Raw genomic sequence first — 24,735 nt, forward strand, 5'->3', positions numbered from 1 at the left:
CCTCCAGCAGAAACAGGCTCATTTTAACTTTTAGTGAGGGCATTAAAATGTAATCGGCTAGACTGGGACACCCCTACACACAAGCATTAACACTCCCTCAGGTGAATTTGTTCTTTTGTGACTAATTAGGAACTAATTAAGAACTGATGCTCTGCACAGTAAGAGAAACACGTGATGAAACTCTACATTTGAAAAACTCAAATCACCTTTGACCTGAAAACGTCTTTTACTGTTACTGAATAGCACCTGTCGTGGAACCCAGCGTCACATTAAAGGTTATGGGCTTATGTACATCGCCACTGCCTATAGTGTCGCTGCTATAACTTAACTTCAGCTGTGCCTCTGTTCAGTTTGATTCTCACTGTGGGGGATCACGTAGAAGTGAGTTAGATAGAGATTTAAATTACTTTACTTACATTTTCTTTGCTGTTTTATTTTGGAAAGCACGTTTTTCTTTCCACGCTCTCTTTTTGCTGTTATTACCACCAAAAAAAAAAAAGCGACTCAAAATATTTTGGCTCAAACATGCAGACTGCACTCTGTGGAGTCATGCGGATAAAAGATGACGCGTATCCCGATGAGGCATCTCATAACTTACAGTGTACGAATGTTCAAAACAAGGCAGAAAGCAACAGCGTTGTGTTTCTAAACCAAAGAATATAATTTTGTGTAAATATATATCTATTTTCCATCTTGGATCCTTTTTCTAAACGTCTTTTCCTCCATATTTGTGTACGTAGCAAATTAGACTGGACAACTCATGAAATTGGTGTTTTGACATGGGGTGGGGAGGGGTTTCCTCGTGTCGGCCAGCAGCGCGCTTGTCCCAGCACTCGTATGGAGGACAGGAAAGCCGCAAGCTGCCCTGCTGCAGCTTAGCTAGCAGCTTCTGTTAGCAGGAAGGAAAATGCTTTTTCTTCCCTGGCGTCCTAAATTGAAAATCACTTCAAGACCACCTGGCTTTGCTAAATGCACGGCGCTGAAATGGATGCAAGATCAGTCGGCATTACATGCAGGTTTGGTTGGAGCAGAGGACAAATCTGATGTGTGTTTAAAGGGTCTGTGTTTTTCTCTGTGACGGTGATGACGTTTGCACTTCTTTTTGAGTTTTTACACACACTAATTTTACATCTGATGAGTAGCTTAAGAGTCATGATGACTGCACTCCATAAAATTCTTATGTGTCTCTGGAGGAGAGTTTTTTTTTTAAACTTAGGGTTTCTATGCTGTTACATAAGATGCTTTTGAATTGCATTGTGGGAAATATATTTACTTCTTTGTCTTAGCTCTCTTGTGCCATCTCTTTTAAATCATTTAAAGTGGCAATAGGCAGAAAGAGTGTATGAATTATAATTCAAAGAAAGATAATTTTCCCTCCTTTGCCCGCCCCGTTTAAGTCAACTTTGTTCCGATGGGCTGGCTTTCATCAACAGAAGCACCTGGGTGGGCTTCTGTGTTCCTGAGATGACCATATTAGGAAAAGCTGCTCTTACTGACATCACACAGAATCAAGACCCAAAAAAAAAACCTGCCAGAAACCCGTCTCATGTCTCAGAATGGGCTTTCACCACCCTCATAAAGTGAAGTCTTTCATCTTATTTTTTCTTTTTCTTGTTTTACTTGAGTAAATTAAGACCCAGTTAACATAAAGTTAGTGTTATATTTAAGATGATTTTTTTTCTTGTTTGTGTATTCAGGAAACACCTGTCGTAAATTATCATTTGGTGTTGAAGGAATCATTAGAGACCTGAACTTCTTTGCTTATTCCCTTTTATGATTCAACAAAAAGCATAAACACTGTAAAGTGTCCCAAAAACACACGCATGTATTGTGAGTGCATGCATGTTGCTGCATCTGTGCGTGTGTGTAGATTTCCTGAAAACGCCCAAAGCCTTGTAATACAACATTACTGGTAATTAATAAGTCAGGGAAAGGCAGAAAACACATCACTCAGGGTTTGGAATAATGCCATTCTTTGCTGTGTATGTGTGCCTACAGTATGTGTGTGTACAAGCTAAGTGGGATATTAATACAGTGACCCCGGGAGGCAAAGTGATTAAATTATAATCAGCGCGGATTAATTAATCTATAATATTTATTCCTATTATGGCGAGGGGAGAGGAGGCACAGAGCTTAGAAAAGGTTATGTGCGCACGCTCCTCGCTCTTTGTCTCAGAGAAAAGCGACGCTCGGGGAGGGAGAGGCAACAAGGCCCCCTTGACAACGCAGGCAGAAGGTTATTGCTGATATCAAACGCCCTGCATGCAATTATCTGTCACAACAAATAATTAAGAGGGCTGATAATGAGGAAATTAACATTTCCATTGTGGAGATGCTTTATTGTCTGCTTGGGTCACTGCAGAGGCGGCTTCGAGAGGGGAGTAATAAATTATCTTTCCGTGCGAGGCTCTGCGTTGTAGTCTTTAGACAATGATAAGCAGACAAGCACAGGGACGTATTAGAGAAGTGTGAAGGCATTTTTGTGCAGAACATCACTGCGCAGTGCGAATGGAGATCTGTGCATTTGGGAAAATAAGGGCAGGAAAAGCAAGTCAACGGAAAAACAACAAATCTGACCAACAGTCCCAAATTTTTCAAATTATTCATTCCATATTTATTTGTGAGTTGAACCGAATTCCGTTGCAGATTCACATTTTCATGACCGTTAAGTTAGGTACTGGTGACCGACAAGAAAGAAATGGAAATGGAGAAGATAACATGGCATTAACAGTTGGATTCATAATAAATAATTATAATAAGTCTCATAGTAAGAGCACAAACCTCAGATCATTCTCTGGGCAGTGTGTACTTTTAAGGTAATAGTACTGAATTTTCTATATTAATGATCTTTTCTTTATCTTTCAAATAGAACTTTAAGACTTTTGCAGTGCAGTAAAAACAAGTGCAAAGTGCAGGTTTTTGTTATTTGTCCTGTTGAAACCCATTTAATGCCTGTAGACTATTTTACCTTTTATACATATCTTTTCTGGCTTTGTGCTTTTAACATGTTTTACTTGATATGCATTTTATGTTATTCCTGTGTATTAGTGACACTGACCTGTTAGCATCCTTGGTACTTTGTTATGGTCCTATAATATTTAATAATGTTTAATTTTTATAATATTTTTGTCTTATTTTCTGTCTTTTATGTGAAGCACTTTGGTATACCGTTGGTTTTTAAATGTTCTCTATAAATAAAGTTGTATTGTATTGTATTTGATTGCACTTGGCACAATTAGTTATAATTATGTTTTATTATTTGTTATTTATGTGGATAGAGTACAATCTGTTTCAATATGTAGTAATAAATATAAATAAGCGACAAGAGGTTTTGATCACAAAAAAACATATTCAGGAACGTTATACATTTATTCTAATTATTATTTAAGATTTATAACCTGTTATTGTGCTGTACATTACAAAGAAATAATACAATTAATCAACTATATACTATATTATATTATTATTGTTACAACCCAGTTAAAAAAACGCAACATAAATATGGAGACAAACACCAGAATTTCAGTTAGAAGAGGTTTTATTTTAAATTGCATATAACTGGTACCACCAAGGCAAAGACCAGTGAGCCTTTCTGAAAGCCTGCCTCAGGTATGTGTTTATCCTGACTGTGATCAATCAGCAACAGCTGAGATTAGGGGCTAAAGAGGGGCGCAACAGTTATCATCACTTTAGTCTTCCTTGTCTTCCTTTAGTTGACCTTGAATGAACGGTCAAAGGTTAAATGTAACATGATTTTTTCAAAATGCCTGTATAGTACTTTCTATATGTGGACAACACATGCCACACTTGTAATAACGCGTTTTTTGGTCAATTTTCAACCAGTAAATCATTATGTTGACCTCGAGATGAATGACAGAATGACACATGTACACATGCAAATGCTGCCAAAAACATAATAATACACAATGTTGGCATTGTTTGGACCTACTTTCGCCCTATCACAGATGGAATGGACTCCTGAGCCACTGTGAAACCAGCTAATAATAGATGGATGTGTAAAAAGCTAAATTCAGGGTCCTGCAAGACTTTAAAAATCTAAAAAGTCAAACACAAATGCAAGCTACAGAAAAAGTCCCAGAATACAACTTTATTAGTGTGAGTTAAGACTAATTCAAAATCACCTTATAATAAAATGTCTTTCATTTTGTTCATAACCAAATAAGGATTTCAAAATGTCCAATTATGATGAGCTTGCCATTGCATTGTTTGTCCTGTGACATCGATTTAAGGACTGATTGGCATCAAAGCAATCCCAAAATTGAAACAGTGCAGACGGCATCCCAAATATCAAACGCCTGCCCAGATATCTATCCAGAAAATAATAAAACAACTGAAATGTCCTGACTGCAGCGATGGAACAGAGATATGACTCCATCTGTGGATGAACTGTGGCTGCTGGTAGGTGGTGGTGGGGACGGGGAGGATCTCTGGGTGGGATTTGTGTTTTCACAGGAACTTGACCCCAGACACACACACACACACACACACACACACACACACACACACACACACACACACACACACACACACCCACACACACACACACACACACACAGAAACAGCCTGGGTTTCCATGTGTTTTGACTGATGTATCTTTGACGCTTTGTGTGCAGCCAAGTTTAGCTCTCCTCTGCATGTGTGTGTGTGTGTGTGTGTGTGTGTGTGTGTGTGTGTGTGTGTGTGTGTGTGTGTGAAAGAATATTTCCTGGCTTTTGAACTCCTCCTGACTGACACAAATAGGTTTGCAACAGCCCCCCTATAGGTCAAAGTGTGTGTATGTGTGTGTGTGTTTGTGTGTGTGTTGGTGTGACAGCACTCACTCTGGCCCCCTCCCTCCCAACCCCTGTGGCTCATACTGAGGGTCATTTTAATACCCCAACATGTTTAGGAAGAGCCAGTGGCACTGCATTGTTTGCCTACAATGGAGGGCAGACGGCAGGAGCTGGAGGTCGGAGGGGAGACGGGGAGGGCGCTGGACAAAAGGAAGAGCGAGCGCTCACGGTTCGTCTCCTTTCACCCGCCATGTCTAGACACCGATGTTCCAGAGTCTTGGAAGAAGGGCCGAAGAAAGGAAGAAAGAATGGAAGTGGAGGGAGTAAGGCTATTTTGGTGGTCTGAGGATGGAACAGCAAAGGGCTGATGAGAATCACCAGGGTTTTAGCTGCTATTACATGGTGCAGGTAGCAGGAGCAGAAGACAAAGATTAAACGAAATGGAGAACGTGTAGTAATGGTGCCTTCAGTGACTGTTGGAAAACTGATGGACAAACATGCATTATATGACTGATAGTGTTAAAAAAAATTATTTGTTAGAAAATAAATAAATCAGAGACTTAATTCTTCATCCTGCTGTTTTACAACAGCACTACACTTCAAACAAAAAATATTTTAGATTATACAACGTCTTGAATAATCAGGCGCCATCTTATATTAATGGCCTTACAGTACCGTATCACCCTATTAGAGCACTTCGCTCCCGCGCTGCAGGCTTACTTGTTGTTCCTAGAGTATTTAAAAGTAGAATGGGAGGGAGAGCCTTTAGCTCTCAGCCCTTCCTTCCTCCCCTCACCCCAACCCTTCCACAGGCTGGTTCTACTGGAGATATCTTCATGTTAAAAGGGAGAATTTCCTTCCCACTGTCGCTTTGATTGTTGAGGTTTTCTCCTTTTTCTTTGTATTATTGTAGGGTCTTTACCTTATAATATAAAGCATTTGAGGCAACTGTTGTTATGATTTGGTGCTATTTAAATAATTTGAACTGATTTTAAATTTTATATTTTAAAATGTTTTAAATCGTTTTGTTGATGACAGCTGGATATGTAAAAAGTGAAGTTAGAATTTGTTGTAGCACAGCACAAGAACGGCAAACAAAGTATATAGCTAGCTTAGATTCCTAATGTTGACTTAATTTAAGTTAAATATAGATTAAAAAAAAACAATTTTATGGTTATTTATTAGAAAATAGAATATTGTACATATAAATATGAATTATGCATGAATTACTTCTTCTAACAAATTCTCTTCAATTTATAATCAAGCCCTAAAAAATGCCTGGAAGCAGGCTCTGGTTTGCGGAAGATGTGGCTAAAGACTAGCCACTTATCCTCTTCGCCCTCACCTGAAGCCTCAAGCCTTTCCTGAACTGAAGTTGGGCTTTCATAAACATGCATTTATTCCCAATATTATCAACTGATTACTGATTTTCAGTTACTTATATTTAGTGATTTAAATCACTTATCAGTCACCTGGTAAGTGTCAGCTGATTAGACAGGCCCCATATTGAGCACTGAGGTAAACAGTGGGCTGGCAACCTACACTCACCACAGTTTAAGGACAGCCAGAGTTGTTTGTCCTGCAGTGGGCACTGTAGCAAGGATTATGCACTTGAATTGGAAGGGGTAAGAAAACAGATTTCACTTGACTGCAATATGCAATCTTCTGACATGTAGTGGTGAGATTTTAAGCGCTGCACCTTTAAGTTAAGCTAATGTCTCCTGGCTGTATCACAGTGATACTTTTTCAAACAAAGTCTTGTATAAGCAGATGAGATGACATTGACTCAGTTAGATCACTTTATGAATATGCCTTAAAGGTTCTGGATTGAAAACCATAAGAGTATCCACACTGTGATATCCTTAGTAAAGTCAAAAACTTCACTTTTCTGTCCTTCATCTTCTCTTTGAAATTACGATACTGTACAGATAGCTGTGTTTAGGGGGTGGTCACAGGTGGTCATCTACACTGCTGGGCCAGTTTTTCTGACATATATTAGTTGTTTTTATTATGAAAGTTATGTAGTTCATATGAATATTCCCATCAATCACAAACTGTGCATGATCCAGGTCAGCTGCTGTACACCCTCTCTTCTAGTGACATGAGCACAGAGGTAGGCTGATAACCATGGTAAATGTGGTCTGACATTAGAACATTTTTATCTGAAAAAGTCTTAAAACTGAGTAAGTTAAACCATTTTACAGCTTAAAGAGATTGTTGCTAAGATACTAATTACTGTTGTGATGATACTAGCTGTTCTTCTTGTTTTCAGTCAACATGATTGCTAAAAACTGGTCCAAAAACCCAGAAATGCGTTATATTTTTAATGAAACAAGAGCAGAGTCCTCTCCTGCCGGAGGTTTCTTCCTGTTAAAAGGGAGTTCTTCCTTCCCATTGTCGCCAAGTGCTTGCTCAGATGGGACTGTTTGATTGTTGGGTTTTTCCCTCTGATACTGTAGGGTCTTTACCTACACTGTAAAGCATCTTAAGGTGATGTTGTGATTCTCTGCTATATAAATAAAATTGAATTGATTTTGAAGTTACTTCCCCAAACAAATGATGAACACCTGATAACAGAGTTGTCAGCTAACTACCCTCTGAACCAGGTAAACACAAAAGAGCACAGAAGAGTAAACGTTGCTTTTGTGTTTGTTGACTCAGCAATGATGATATTAAATGTGAACATCTGAAATGAACCCCTGTTGTGGGTGTGTTCGGAAGGGCAACCCCAGCATCTATGCATTTGTTGGTGATGCTGTGTGGTTATGATTCTATGCTTGTTCATATAATTCCAGTTGTATTTTATAGCAAATGTATGATCTACTATTAAATTAGCTACTAGCTAGCTAGTTTTCCTGTGCTCACTCTCTGACAAAAGCAATGAAACTTAACAAAAAACCAAATAAAAGGTTCTGCAATCTGCAGACTTAAAATTACACAGAGCACTCGAAGGCAACGCACGCACCTCCATCTTGATGATTTTCAATTGAATCCACAACATCATTACCATAAATGTTAGACAGTAAATGTGACGTTTTGATCCATACATCTCTCCCTGTCTTCAGTGCTCTGCAATCATGGCCGGCCTCAGTTTTTCAGCGCTTTAATTGCAGCTCTAATTCTGCTTGTGTAATGCATGAAACGAGACTGTGGTCACCGCGAACGTGACATTATGGAAGTCTGCAGATAGATTTGGGTCAAGGACGAGAGACAGAGAGAATAAGACAATAAGGGAGGGAACCATATAAACAGACAAGCTTGCGTCTATGAAGGCTCATGCTACTGTTGATGGGTGCTTGTACAGTGTGTGTGTTTTAGTGGACGCTAGTGGCAGGTGGCTGCAGTTCTAGGAGAGGACCCCCCAGCCTTCACTGAATCCTTATTTTAGCCGGGCACTAACTAGTCCGGTCTAATAAACCTTTCACCCCGAGGGCTGTAAATCTCCAAACAACTGGTGTGGCTTGCCTTGCCACCCACAGTGACACACCAGCAGGCGGGCGTAAAACGGGCATGTCAAATGCCATCAGAGAGGAAACTCTAGAGGCCTTGCCGGCTGTGTCTTTCCCTCCTGCAGGAGCAGAGAGGGAGGAACAAGCCGAGGAGAGAAGACAAGTAGATTTAGCTGTTTAGCGGCGCTCCTGTAGACAGACTGTCAGGTTGGCGGTATAACAATAATTATTACAAACAAGGTGTATTCACACTCAGCATGCGTGGTTTTGAAGCGCTGGAGAGAATGCTGAATAACAAAATATGAAGACAACAAGCGGGAAATAAAGAAACAAGGCTAAATACTCACAAGAGACTTAAAGGAGGAGTCTGGAAACATTTCAGATTTGTCTTATTATCTATATAACACTAAATCTGCGTCTTTGTTTCTTTTTCCACAAACTCCTCACCGATCATCAGAAGCTGAGCAACCAAACGGGGGGCGCACAGGTACCCCTCAGGACCCTAGAGGCTGTTACCCATATCCATAATGGTGTCACGTTGCTTAGCAACCACCTAGCCAAACACACTGTTTTTTGGGCATTTATGCACCTATAACGCCATATAAAAGCGTTCTATCATTTCAGCTTCACAACAATAACATCTAATTTCTGTTCAGTTATGCTAGATGTGGTACAATGACATCAATTGGCCTGGAAACCACATCGCAATGGGCTAAAAGCACTTGTTTTCACCCTCTATGCACCCAAAAATCCACTTATGGCAGTATTATTCATCTTAAATTTATGACTATAACGTCTAATTTATATCCACAAAGGCTGAATTATGTATGCATTAACAATACCTAACATCCCTATTTTTCTTTAGTTAGTTCGTTTTTTGTTTTTTTTTTATTAGTAAAGACAAATTAGAAACCGCACCAACTACAAAGCTGGCACTGATTAAGCTATTTCATTATGCCATGCTATACAATATTAGCAGAATTAGCAGGTTAGCAGACCAGGGTAAACAAACCAGGGTGACAGCATCTCTTGAACACTGCATATTGATGCAAAGATTTAGTAAACAGGCCATATGCTGATATTATAACTCTGTTATGAAATTTAATTAACACTGACTTATTCATAGCAGGGTCAGTGTATCTAACCTCCAGCTGTATACAGCTTAGCAGATTTATAATAAGTTCAATTGTCTTGTAAAACTCTCTTTTTTTGTCCTTGGCCTTCAGTCTGTAGGTCCTAGAGTCAAAAACCTCACTATCAATGTTATTTATGATGAGACAGAGTGTTTAGTGAAATGTTGTACTTTACAGTTTTATCAGTCATAGATAAAGTGTTTATCCTTATAAGTTAAATGTGAAGCAAGAATTGATTTAATAGTGAAGTAAGAACTAAGGAGCATGTGCCAAAGAAACTATGTAAAATTATTTTGAAATGATTATTCTTGTAAACTTTCTATCACTATATAGAATATACAGAACAGGATTATAGCAGCTTGGAGGGTTATCTTCTATAATTCCTTTCCCACATTGTTAATCCCCCTGAGACGTGTTTATAAAGTGTATTTTCTTACCTGCTAAAATGTCTCATCTATACCTTTCTGTGAGTGTTTTGTTTGCTGCTGAATTGTTGGGTGTTTTTTCGCGTTGTTTGGTCTTGTTGCAGTTCAAAATAAAGGATTATTTCTTACATTTAGCTACAGTTCTGGTTTCTGGTTCTGTTGAATTTCCCACCACATCTATTGTTTCTCTTCTACCTTCATTTCAGCAGCTCCCCTCCTCCTTTCTGTTTTCCTGCTGTCATGCCTGCTGATGCGCTGAAGCTCTTCCCCTTTCTCCTTCACATATACTCTCCATCTCTCTCTTGCTCCTGTGTCAGCTTGGCCCCTCATTTCCATATGAAAGTGTATGCTGGGGACCCATTGGTCCCCAGAGCGCGCCGACAGACCGTGCGCCGCCCCCATTCAGCTCTCATTTCCTCTCCGACTATGAGCCTTCACTGAATCAATCATGTTTTTGCTCCGCGTCGCCCAGTAGTGTCCGATCTCTACTACACGGAGATCAACCTTAAGGTGTGAGCTGTCGTCACCATAGCCCTCTTCTTCCAAGCACCTAAGTAATACACCGGCTAAACCTCCTCACACACTCCCCGTCACCATCTGTCAATAAATGGGACAGCACTTAGAGAACTGATTCACCTAATTAGCAATCAATTAGCTTGTTACCACCAGCAGTAATTACCTTTTATAGAGCCAGAGAGGAGTGCAGCTGCTGCCACTAATAAAACCTGGACCCTCCTTCCTGGCCTTCCATGGCTAACAAGACCTGTCTTAGAGAGTTATAGGCCAAGGAGAGCAGCCAGTGTGTGTGTGTGTGTGTGAAGGAGAAAGTGTGTGTCTCAGGCAGGGGGCCTGGCAGAGCAAACACACTCCCCAAGGGGCCTCTCTGTTCTCCCTTTTTAACAGGTTTAAATCCTCTTTTAATGAATATAGGGTCAAGCTAAATGGGAAATCCATCATGGCAATAAAAGCAGGAGGCTTCAGCCAGGGAGGTTTTCCGATGTGAATGAGCTGACTTTTGTTGTGAATCCAACTTTTCTCACTTTGCTTTTAGCCAGCTAGCGACGCAGCTTGGTGGAGAGCAGTGTCTGTCAGTATTTCAGCAACTGTTGGATGAGTATATACAGAATTGTATACAAACCTAGTCTTTAGTGATCACCTTGTGTGGGTTTCAGTGAAACGTTTTGAGACCTAATCGATATATTGCCATCATTATTTTTTCTGCTGTGTGCTTCATTGCTATGTAAAACACACTGTCTGCCTAGCAGCTAGCTTGGCACACCGTCAAACAAAGACTGAGCAGCTGTCCCGCAGTATGCCATGAATTGTAAATAACATAGTGGGTTGTAAATAACACCGGTGACCTGTCAGGTCCTGCTGTACATTGTTTTTGGTGCTAATTATTGAATGTTAGCATGCTATCACTTTGAACTAAGATTCCTGCTAAACGTCAGTATGTTTTTAGCATTTAGTTTTAGCATGTTGGTTCTATGACTTTGCATTTTGAGTGCTCAGGGTTAGCATTTGGGCTTCAACTGTTTTTTTGTTTGTTTGTTTGTTTTTGAGGGAAAAGTGGAGGTAGACTGCTAAGTTATTAATTAAACAAACATTAGCTTTAACCTACAAAGCTAATGGTAGTTCATTAGCCAGCCAACATGGTAGCACTAATTATTTTCCTCTTTTTGTGAGGACATTGTTGTTAGATACAAAAGTAATAGTCCCTTTGCTTCCAAGCACTTTTGTGTGCCTTTGTCTTGTTTTGTACATGTTCCTCTAGACTCTATAAATCTCTTCTGTTGGCTATTTATTCCTGGTATCTTTACTATTTATTTATTTGTTTTTACTCCTGCACAGTTGGAGTGGTGGACCCATAATTTCATTGTATATGTACAATGACAGTAAAGGGCTATTCTATTCTATTCCACATTATTCCATTCTTTGGGTGCTGAGAATGCTCTTGTTATCAGTCCTGCTATAAACACCAAAATACCTGGTAACTTGCTCATAGCAGAGAGACTAGTGGACAGATGTGGTTCTGGTAAAAACCAGCAGTTATCAAGGAAGCTGTTTTTTCTTTTGGAGCATGCCAAACAATGTTCTCATTATGCAGTATATAATATATTGATGTAGATAACTTGAATAAGCAAAGCCTGGACTATAAACTATGTTTCAGAGTCACAAATAACCACATCCTTTTATTAAATGTAACCTTTGCTCGACATTATGTACTATGATCAAGGGTAATTATGCAGAATCAACCCATTACATGATGAGATGTGTTATTACTGCCTTGTTATTGTTGATGTGTCATTATGTAACCAGCTTTTCAGCATAGCTGGTTGAAGTGAAGCTCCATTAAATGATTTTACACACTGGTGGTTTAACCTATGCAAAGATAATCGTTTGTAGCACTGTAATCAACAGTCATCAATCGCTGACTTTACAGCTAATTATTTCCTTGAAAAAACATAATGGAAAACTGGCTTGCGTTTTAAGTTCCACCAGTTCCACACACAAAAATCTCCTTACCTCTCATCCACCTAAGCATCCAAGATACTTCCTTTTTGAAATTCATCTCTTATAATCCACCATGCCTGCGACTATCCGGGCTTTGACTATTTATTAAATGCAAACTTTGAATCCTTTAATCCTAAATGCATCGCTTTATCCCCTGAAGCAGTGAGAAAATAAATCGGTATGTTTTTTTCTTTTATCCAACAGCAGGGGAGCTCACAAATACCTATTTGCAGCGGCAGCCTCCTGTTTACTTGTAACAGCATGCGGGGCTAACAATGGCCCCAAGTGGCAACCAAGGTTAATCCTATATGTCGCCATTATGCAGGGTCAAGCTGCCTCGCCATATATTTAGTGTGTCATTAATTTCCAATCTGCTACTGCTGCGGAAAGAACAAGCTGCTGCTGCTCAGCTCCCACAGCACACACACACTCTCAGACACACACACGCACATACAATGACTCGCTACATTAGCTAAATGGCCAGAGCTCCGTCTCTCTCTTTTCCTCTCTCTAATGAGACGGGTCTCTGGATCGTGTAGTCTATTCATCATCCTGCTTGTTCCAATCTAGCTCTTCTTTTATCAGGGTTTGGTTTGAGGGCCGAAGTCGTCACAGGCAACATAAATCACCTGTCAGTATTGGTCCCTGGGCTCCCATAATGCTCTATTAGCAGTTCCACCAGTATTATTGCCCAAGCCCGGCCAGGTATTATACTTACAGAGGCTGCGACCGTGTTTTAAAATGTGTGGTTATTCATTACTTTGTTGTATTGTTGTTGCTTATAGCCAGAGTGCGATTATAAGCAGGGTCCTGCATCTTAGCTGCAGCCGCAGTGTCAGCGTTCAACTTTAAGGAGGAGGAACTGGCCCGCTGACATACTCTAACAGAGGCATACAAATAAAAGCAGCCACATTACGACAACATGAAGAAAAAATGACTACCTGTCTGCTACTAATAAAAAGATCTTCGTACAAAGACATAGATGGGTTGCATGTGATAACATGAGAATGAGGCCCACTTTTCAACTAATTCAGTTTTATTTACCTAGCGCCAACAACAGTCTCCTCAATGCACTTTACATTGTAAGGTAAAGCATCTCCTGTAATGAAATGTATTCCTTATTGATGTGTAATCCAGTATTTCAATTTTAATTTTTTTATTCACAATAAATGTACTAGTGGGCAATTGCCTACTGCTGTCCAAACCACTCAGCTCTTCTCCAAAGAAGATATCATTCGTCAGCTGGATGTAATCCAGTTCCTCCATCTTAGACTTCAGCAAGTGCAGATGTGCTGTTGATAATGAGCTCGCCGAGGCTGCAGTTGGAGCTGGAGCTGGACTGGGAATTACAGATTTATGTCTGTGTCTATCTATTTCATTCAAGGGCTTTCAGTTTAGTTTTTGATTTCACTTCTAAATATTATAACAAATTACAAAAAAAATTAATATACAATAATAAAATATAATTGCTTTTGCAAAGACTAGAATTGTATATTTGTTTTATTTTATTTTTTTTAGGTACAAAAGTTATATTTATTTCAATCAGTGTAGAGTGCTGTAAAAAATGTCTTTTTTTTAATGTATTTGTCAGATTTACATGTTTCAGATCATCCACTACATTTTTAATGAGTCAAAGATAAGCCATATAACTACAAAGTGCAGTTTTTAAATGATGATCTCATCTATTAACGGACAAACGCTACAAACCTACCAAATCCAAACCTAGCTAAACCTTTGTGAAAAAGTAATTATTATAAGTTAAATTTCACTAGCCAGTCCCAGGCTGGAGTTGAATCAAGAAATCACTTAAACAGAATCTTTCTGAAAAAGTGAATTAGGCATAGAGATCTCAAAAAGCAACACATAACACCACAATCTAAAGAAGCACCTGAGAAACAAAATCATTGACATCTTGGGTTTACAGAGACATTTGTAATGGTTTGGGACTCCAGTGAGCCACGGAAAGCATCATTATACAACTGGAGAAAAGTTGGAGCAGTGGTGAACCTCCCAGGACTGGCCGGCCTACCAAAATTACTACAAGAGTGCATCAACGACTCATCCAGGAGATCACAAGACACCGGAACAGTATCTAAAGAACAGCAGTCCTCAGTTGAGGTCAGAGTGCACGATTCAACTGATCAAAAATAGCATCCATGAGAGGGTCCCAAGATGACAAGGCCCATCACACATTTACTAAATAAGATCTCAATGGTTCCAAAGAGTTTTCGGAAAGTATTCTGTGGACTGCCGAGACAAAAGTTTCTGGAAAGTTTCAGGACCTGCACGACTTGCCTAAAGGAGAATGTCTGGCCACCAGTTCATGACTTGACGCTCAAGAGCGCTTGCGTTATGCAGCAAGACAATGATCTGAATCTTACCAGCTAGTCCACCTGTGAAAAGCTAAAAAATAAAACAAAATGAAGGTACTGCAGTGGCCCAGACTTTAGTCTAATAACACCAATTTCAATAATCCAAATTAATTAATATGTAACATCTTGCATTAAAGAATGTAATATCAAAAAAGAAAACTAAAATCAGAATAATGTAATGTTAGCTTAACCAGTGATTAAGCAACGTTAATTTTGGACAACTTAAGGTGGACAAATTAAGAAAAATGTGTCTGCTGAACTCTCCATAACATCATAACATCTCCCTGTATTGTACTTGTGCATATGACATTTTCATTACATGGTTGAATATGAAGGGTATCTCAGTGTATTTTAGTCACTTTGTTGATGTGTCCCATGAGAAAAGACCAAATGTACAAAGAAGAATTTAACCTCGTCCAAAACTCTGAGAAATTAAGACCAAAAAAAGTTCGGGGAGGATGCCATCGCTATCTTTTTTCATGACAAAGTCGACCTCTCAGCCCTAACATCTGCAGTCAGTCCCTCAGGTCTGATCCAAAAAGACAGGATATGACCTCATCTGTGATCCCGCGACCCGAGGAAGTGCTTCAAAAGAAAACGAGAGTTCATCTAGGGAAGACTTGCACGAAAGATGAGGTTACTATTTGACCTCTAAAGGAGTTGATGCTCTGATTTGGTTTTACGATGAACATGTGCCAAGTAGATGACTGGATGCTGTCTTTGTTTATTCTGCACAGCTGTAAAGGAACATACTGGTTGGTGTGCTTAAAGCAGCTCTGTGTACACCTACTCTACAGTTCAGGCAGTGGTGGAGGCATGCTGCAACAAAGCCCATTGTGTATTTACTCATCGGACACACGTCTAATGCATGCATGAATGAATTTTATCAATACTGTTTTACTTTCAGCTGATCATAACCTTGCAGGCCCAAGTCTGTCAGCCAATGGGAAGAGAGTATGGTCTCTACACACTATGACACCTACTGTAATATAATCTCTATAAAAAAGACTTAGATCTCTCTTTTTGTTCTTAATAGACTGCTGTAAACTTTATTATTTAAATTGGGGGTGCCTAACAGCAACAATAATAACAACCAGAGGTGTTACATACTTTAGTTTTTATGGCACCACGGGCTTTTTTGTTTTTCGCTTTTTTTTACAGTGTAGACAACAGACTTTCATTTTCTTTGTTTTCCGTGACCTAAAAAAATATCAGAATATACCTCAGACCACTCATTTGTCTGTCTGCTTGCACTGAGGTTTTCTTCATGCGCAGTTACTCTCCCATCAGTCTCCTCCACTGAACACTGTTTGTCTGGTCATGCATGGCTGTGTTTCTATTTGTGTGTGTGCCATCGGTGCCGACCAACCAAAACAAAAAAGCGGCCGCTGGGGAAAGGATGAAGGTATCCGTGAAGACTAGACGCTCCAGTGCTGAATGGGAAGGAGAATGGGAACAGGCGAATAGTGAATACAGGGAGACAGGTAAACTAAGAGAGACAGACACTGGAAAAAAAAAAGACGAGGGGGAGCGAAGGGGGAAGAGGCTTTACCCGTCAGTGTCTGGTCCACAGCCAAGTGCACAGTTCAGTCCGATGGGAACGCCGTCTGTACACCTGTTCTAACCAGCTGGCCAACAGTACCTGTCTCAGTGGAAGCTTCACCCCAAGACACACCCACGCACTCACCAAGGTGGGGGAGACTCAGCGGCGGATGGGTAGATGGAGAGTAGCTGCTTGGCGACTGCAGACTCTAATATGGATATAATGTGGATGAATCTTTGGAGCGCTCTGGAACATGCGCAAGCTATCTTAAATATGGAAAAAATATGAATGGAAAAGGAAAAAAAACACATTATGCATGATAAGTGCCTTTTAGTTGTGTTTTTTTATTTATTTACATTATTTCCTGTAGTGAAATCACTGGACTTACTTAAAGTTCATCCATTATGAGTTCAATGGTTTATCCTAGTGTCTCTTCATTTGATCCATAGTTGAATTTAAAGTTATTTCCTCATTTGCAAAGTTCTGAATGAAGAGAGCTGATCAGTTGTGCCAGCAGGACTTATTTTCTTTCTTAGCAAAAAAAGGACGAGATGAATTCATTCTTTTCCTCCTTAGATATGTTTCAGAGAAAGGTACCTGATTTGAAGAACAGTCAGTCACAAAGACAATATCAATTTTGATCAAATCGAACAGCCAAGCTACTGTAGCTTAAATCTGAAAAATGAAATGCTAGTTCTGATAGGAAGGTGTGAAAATACACAGATCATCACAGTTTGTTGCATTTGGGGCTGAATAGCTGCAGACCAGTCAGCGTGCCCTTGCTGACCCCTGTCCATCACCGAAATTCCCAACAATGTTCGTGTGAGCATCACAACTGGAGCATGGAGCAATGGTAGAAGGTGACCTGGTCTGATGAGTCATGGATGGCCGTGTGTGTGTGTGTTGCTTAGCTGAGGAACACTGTGCACCAGGATGGAGGCAGTGTGATGCTTCGGGTCATGTTCTGCTGGGGAATTGGATGTTTGGATGTTACTTTGACATGTAGAGGCCTTGGCCTTATTCAGCAGGATGATGTGCCCTGGCAAAAAGCAAAAATAGTTCAGGAATGGTTTGAGGAGTACAACAATGAGTTTGAGGTGTTGGCTTGGCATTAACTAATTCCTTTGATCTCAATCCAGTTAAGCATCTGTCAGATGAGCTGGACAAACAAGTCGATCCGTGAAGGCCCCACCTCCCAACTTGCAGGACATCCTTGTGCCGATTCCCAGTTTAGGGTCTAGTGGAGTGCATGCCTCGATGGGTCAGGGCTGGCTTGGCAGCCAAAGGGGGACCAACGCAGTATTAGGCAGGTGTCTGCAATAATATACGGCTGATCAGTGAATTACTAACACCACTAACTTTTGCACATTTCTCAGGAGAATCTTAACCACAAAAGACAGTTTGCTCTCTGTTATTTAAAGCTCCAAATATGAAGAATTTCATTTGTTTATTTCTAAGCCACATTTTTGCTTGCTAACAAATACAATGGCCATTAAACAGCAGAAATATTCCCCATACACTGACCTACATCCAAAGATGTTAACACCAATCGTTCCAATCACTGGCCCTGCAAAGAAGTATTTGCATCATAAAATTAGTGAAAGTAATGCATCTAAAACACATTAAACAATCCACAGACTGGATGTCCACACACACAGTTTCAGCTGCCAGTACAACTGGATCCAATCTGTATGAAAGACCTTATAGTATCATGTTATACCAGTGGAGCTCGCTGCCCCTCCCTGGGCTGGATTCTGTTGGATGTCTCGTTCTGCTAACCTGACATTTAAGTCTCCGTGATGGTAACCCTACCCTACTTTGGACAGGGACAAGTTAACTGTTTTGGGAAAAAAATGTGACTAGTCAGTTAAAATTAGTATTTTTGTTCCCTGATTGCCAAGAGTTGGGAGAACAATTAGTGTTGGGGTCGTCACCAACGACTACTTAGACCCCAAAGGGTTGAAGAGCGAAGTGATCGAAGAAATTACATTTTTGTCATTCGGTTTTGTTAAACTTTTGAGTTGCATTAAGTGCAGAACTGCACATTCCAGTTCTTCTGTGTTTTCTGAATGAGCGTCATATTTTGAGGATTTTATAGAACATAAATAGTCTGATTCTTTCTTCACATTTTTCCTTGTTTTTAGCATTGAAATGCATCCATCAGATGCTCCTTCAGATCATTAAAAACAGGCAGATCTAAGAGACGCCTTCTCATTTACTAAATATGAATATATTTTTGTTTTATGAATACGTGGCTACATGATACAAGCAGGACAAAGGAGGCGATTCTCTTCCTCAGCTGGACTGAGTGCGTGACTAAGAGAGTAGTTTGGGGAATGCTGTCGAGAGCTTCTTTCCTGTCCCCGCTGATGGAGTCCGGGTCTTGTCGGTGGGAAGACGTCTGATCGAATGTTGAATTTCTCCCACGCCCAGACTGTTTTTGACTTCTCTGTTTTTTAAGTGATCGAAAAAGCAAACGAGAGAAAAAGGCATGAGGTTTGAATGGACATGCATATGTGTCTTTGAACGATAAGAGGGCGAACAAAAAGGAGAGGGAGAAATTGACTTGGTGAATTAGGAGAAAATAAAGGGAAAAAGCAAACATGGAAGAGAGAATGAAAAAGGAAGCAAAGGGAGGACATATCCACATGAATGAACAACAGATGACTCCCGGCTCCTCTCATCCTCTGGGCTCCACAGATGTGCGTGTGTGCTGGATGATAAAGGCCGAACCAATTGAAGTGATACAACACTGGCTCTATTAAAAGGCCTAAATGACATTTGCATGGTGTAATTACTGCTGGCTGCCCTTCTCTTTGTGTCAACGGCCACCGGGATCCTGTTGAGAAATTATCCCTGAACAACTCCTGATGAATTAGGCGGGAAAGGTGCAGAGAGGTCAGAGCGACAGCATGTTCACAGCTGACTGGTGCTCTGGAAGCACCAAATACACCAAATGGTACATGGTGTTTATGTATAGAGCATTTTGACCAGCTTCTCTGCATTTTGAAGCCAGCACCTGTCTGAATTGCCGGCTCCATATTAAATTCCTCGAAGAGATAATAACGTTCTGGACATGGAAGATCACGCTCGGCAAACACGACGCCCTGCCGCCGAGGCCTGCGAAATGTAAATCTCACCAGATTAGATGTCGGTAAGCAGCTTGTGTGTGTGCAGGAGATTGGTAGGTGGATGGAGAGAGAGGGAGAGGTTGTGCGTATGTGTGGTTTTATGTGTGTCTCTGTCTCATATCTCATTCCCTGAAATAGACTTTAAAGAAATCTCACTCCGTCCCATCCAGCAGTGTCCCTGATCGTTCACCTCACTCTAGAACCAAAACCATCTGAGTCTGACGTTTTTATGGATGCTACCTATTTAGCAACCTTATCAACCTGTGGACAGGAATCCGTGTCAGGTGGTGTGGAATTACAAAACCACCTCTGTCTGTCCCCTGTTGGTCACCTTTGCAATTGACTGAAATTATAGTCACATGAGAATCAAGTTACCACTTCTGTTTTTCTTGCTATCATATTTTCGAATGGGATAACGGATGGGATCCAGTAGATAAACAGGGCAGAATGACGCTGTAAATTAAAAATGCAGTTGGGCCGATGTTGGTCAGTACTGATATTAGGCTGATATTTGATGCAAGCTTGACAAACATGAAGCAGGAAGACAGGACAGAGGCCTGGGCAGGGTCACATATTGCAAACACTACATTTTTTAATGAAGATATAATGGTTTGATCAGCACGTTTTTCAGTGCTGCATGTTAGACTTTATTAGATACGTCTTGCCAGACCAATTCTGAACCTGCCACAAAGCCGAAATTGAGACTCATCAGATGTTTTTATGTTTTTATAATCTCTGTTGGCCAGTTTGGTGAGCCAGTGTGAACTGTAGCCTTACGTTCTTATTCTTAGTTGATGGTGTGGTCTTCTGCTGCTGTTGTTTCAGGGTTTGACATGTTGTGTATTCAGAGATGCTCTTCTGCAGACCTTGGTTGTAGCAAAAATATATGCATAACAATTTGGGCTGCTTTTTGCTTTTAATTATCGGATTTCCTTTCTTTTATTCATTTGCTTCTTTGATCTATTGGAATTTTTGCATATAGTATGTTTACAAAATACCCATATTCATATTTATGTAACTATAAACTCCCGTTCTTCTATATTTGGTGTATTAATTTATGGCAATACCTGTCAAGACTTTTTAAAAGCTAGTAAAGTTGTATGATACGATCAAGGAGGCTTCCACACCCCCGTCACGTCATTGATCCCTGCACAACCACTGCTTGGCTCTTGTTTTTAAGGTTTATTTATAGTTATTTAATTCAGACTATTCAAAAAACACATAATCTCAATAGCAGGAGGATCTCTCAGTGGCCTCATTTAGAGCCTCTTTAAGCTTCTATGTTACCCTGCTGGTCATCCAGCTTTCATAAGTAATTAAAACAACTTGATATGAGGTTGGGTTAGGTAGGAGTCTTGGTTAACCATGGCATCTGCAGCTTTACAAGTCTGCTGGAATCTGTTCCAGCCCCACATAGCTACATTCCTGCTGCCATCATAAAAATGCAGTTCAACATCACAGCATAGAATACTGAAAGCTGTTCACACTGTAACTTTATAAATGTGCAGCAACACTTTACGAAAAGGCGGACGCCTGCAGGTGAGAGCAGTATCGCAAGCAGAATATCTGACATGTCAGTTTGAAACACTAAAAGCGTTAATGACAAACATCCTTCTCAGCACTGCAGCCAAAGGTAGCTTTTAATGCTTAATGTGAACACATTTCTGTTTCCAAGCTCACACCTCATATCACCCAGCCATCAGGTTTCCTCTGAATGTATTTCAGAGGATTAGGCCGAGCTGCTGGCAGCATTTATCAGTGATGCCTTATATCTTATTTTCTCTACTGCACACTATCTATATCTATATATATACTGCATGTCTCAGCATGTATCACAGTAGGATTGTGAGATGTCTGGTTTGTCTGCAGCTTTTCTGTGCTGATTATATAGCAGGTTGTTTTTGTTTGTTTGTTTGTTTTAGATGATACCTCTACCAGGGTGGGGGTCAATCTGACACTCTGTTTTGGACTTTTCCAGGCTTTGGTTTCAGAGTCTTTGCTTTGAGTTTGAGTTAAAGCGAAATTCTGATATTTTATTATTATTTTATTAGTCCGTTATTAATTAGCACTGTGTGCTAACCAAGCTTGATAACTTAACACCCCAAAACAGCTCCAGAAAACTAGTTTCACTTGAAATGTCTTCAAGATTTTGAGAGCAGAACTGAAGTTAAAGTGGCTACAGCCATCTTTTATATACAGTCTATGTTTACAACCTATAAAATAACAAACAACCAAAAAATTAAAATAAATGTTAGTGGCATAAAAATATTTTAATTCCAAATATGGGGGAGTAGAAGTACAAAAGTTAAAACATTAAAACCGTACTTCAGTAAAGTGCTGGATTAAATGTACTAAGCTACACTGCATCACACTGATACTGGGTTGCACTGGTCCAGCCAGTGCTCTCTTTCAGAGAGCATTGTACTCTTGCTCAATGGTATTAGTAGAGGGAAACTACAGGGGCCAATCATGTGTGCATTTATCAGTTTTATTAGTAGTTCCTCTCCCAGAAACACAGATTTGAAACCGCATCTGAGCGTCACTGAGTTCAAAAATAAAATTTGTTCTTGCTTTCTACGCTTGACATTATCCCATCCTCTTCTGTGATTGACAAGCACCTATCCCACAAACCCAGCAGGGTCGAACAAACACAGCAAACCGGGTTTTTCTTCACCTGCTGATTGTGAAAAAAGCTTTTTTGTGTGTGTTTGTGGAAGAATGTGTGTTGACTCTGATTGGTAAAACAACCCCACAAGTGCAAATATGCACATTTTGAGCATGCGTGAGCTCCTACTTGCACAAGTGTGTCTGTACACGAGTGTGTGTAGCTACAGTATGTGCATGTGTCAGCATCATCGCTCCATCTCCCTCTGCGTCTCCTGGAAGCTGACAACTGGATAATAGCTTTTTACTTTTCCAGAGCAGGGCTCCGGAGAGAACTAATATGATTATAAATCATTATTCAAATAGAAAGGTGACGAGTGGCGCTCAGGATAGCAAGAGAGCATGATAATAGCATCATTACCTTTTATTTATAATTCAGATTTTTACCCCCCCTTTTCTTTTTTTTTCTTGGTGTTTTTTTTGGGAAACGTGGCACCTCAACCTAATGCAGGACTAGAGGGGATTTGTCTGGAGGTGTACATGCATCAAGCCATCCTGAAAGACAGCAGATGTGAAGATGAAGTCATTTGTGAAAGGGAATATTTATAACACAAGGGTGTGTTTGAAGGGAGGTGGGTTTTATTTGCTACAGGGTAAATCTTTTTTTTTCTTTTTCTTTTTGTGTATTTTGTTTTGTAACAGCCTCTACCAGCCATCTCCAATCTCAACAAAGTCAACATTGCCATGGTGACACAGTCAGTAAGCCTGTTTCGGTCAAACAGCACATCTTTGTTGTGTTTGTCTGCAGTGATCACAGTGGATGATGACATCGTTTTATGGTGCGCTTAACCCTTTGAAGCCTGAGTCATGAAATCATTGCCAGAAAACTTTTTTTTTTTAAAAAGGAACATTTAATGAACCTTATGATAAATGAAAAAAATTAAATATTTATTTGGATTTGTGAGTTTTGCACTATATTTGTTACATCTGGCATTTAAAAAAATATTTTACAATTTGCAATTAAAAATGTATTTGCAATTTTTTTAGGTGGGTTTTTTGTTTTTCTTCCCAGACATAAGTGGGCTAAAAGTAAGTAGTAAAAGAAAAGTAACTGCACTGTTTGAAGATTTTCCTGCATCTTTATTTCCCTTTTTAGCTGCTTATTTTATTCTCATTTATTTCATTGTAATTGCTTGCTATTAATTCTTTATTAATTGTTTTTTCTTTGTTTTTCAAGCAGATTAAAATTATTGTGCTACGATGCATTAGCTAACATTTTATCCACAAAAAAGAAGGGAAAAAAAGAAAAACAAAGAAAAACAAAGGAAAACAAGAAGATTCTGTGAAGTCACCCATTGGTTTTAGACTCCTCATTTTCAAACTCCAGTGTTCTTTTTAAATCCAGAAGTTACCTGATATGGGTAAAACGGTAGCGTGCTAATGTATCATCTAGCTAGCTAGGTTAGCCTGCAGCTATAAACTGTGTGGGTGTAATGCCAATGTCAGCTAAATAGCACCAAGTAACAGGCTAAATAAAAAAGCAATTTCATCACGAAAACTGAAGCACCAAAGTCTTTGATAGTCTGTAACATGGTGAGGTAAATGGACTAGTTACTCCTTTCTACACTCTTTTGTTCTACCAGCTGAGCCCAGCTACTCCTAATGTTCCTGCACACAGTAAGACATTAAGTTATAATGCAGTAAAGCAGCACACTATAACATGGAGTTCTATAGGGATTTGCCTCCTTTTTGAGCTTTGATCTGAGATGGCACCTAGATAAAGTGCACTTTTTGTCACTTGCACGTTGGCTTCCTTTTCAAGCTCTGGAGGTTTCCCCTCGTTACACATGCCTGCAGCAGGTCAGCTTAGGCCTGGTATTGCATTGGGAGAAACCTCGGGTGATCCAACAGTCCCTCTGTTTCTGGAGCTACAGCTTTTTGAACAGCTTTCCCTTGGCTGCTGCTGTTGGTACAAGATTGCAAATGGCTCACAGACACAACTGTTTTCAAACTGTTCATGCTGCAAGAATTTAAGCTACAGTGGGCCCTTGGCTCTCTGCTCCCTCAGAGGTCAGGACTGTTAAGGCACGCCACTTTTGATCAAGAACGTAACTTTGATGTTTAGAGTTAATCGAAATTAGCTGAAGTGATTTCGTTGTGAAGTGTTTGCTATTTTACAGTAAGTGCTCATGTGTCAAGCTTTTAATAATTGTCTCAGACTTTAGAAAGTTCCACCTTCAGAGATACTACTTTTCCAAAGAGGAATAGTAAGATTGACTTTGACATGTAAAACTGGTTGCTTCTTGAAAGCAGCCTTTTCTTTTTGTTGTCCTCCCATTGTTGTAAGAATTAATTTGAAAAGGCAACATGTAGAAGAGGGCTGTAGTAATGTAATGAGAACATCCTGGCAGTCGTTTGCGTGCAAGGTAGGATGTTCTCTAAAAGCAAAACCTCAGATTCATCTGCGATTGCTTAACTTGGCAGACTCGGATTGCTGAATCGCGTTGCATATTGAAATCAGGCTTTGATTTCACTTTGAGTCCTCGTCAACGTCTGAGACGGTTTCGCTCCGACTGCGCAGGGATTTATCTGATGCTCCTATTCAGACAAAGACTCGGTATCATTTCAGCAGGGAAGCCCTTCTGTGACTTAACTAACCGCTTTGTTATTCTGCCGCTGCTTGAGGTATGAGCGGCCTGATGAGCAGGCAGCGCATCGAACGTCACTGAATTTCAGATGATTTAGCAGCCGATTAGTCACGAAGCCCAAGC

Source organism: Oreochromis aureus, linkage group 23 (assembly GCF_013358895.1).
Source record: "Oreochromis aureus strain Israel breed Guangdong linkage group 23, ZZ_aureus, whole genome shotgun sequence".
Lineage (NCBI taxonomy): Eukaryota > Metazoa > Chordata > Actinopteri > Cichliformes > Cichlidae > Oreochromis > Oreochromis aureus.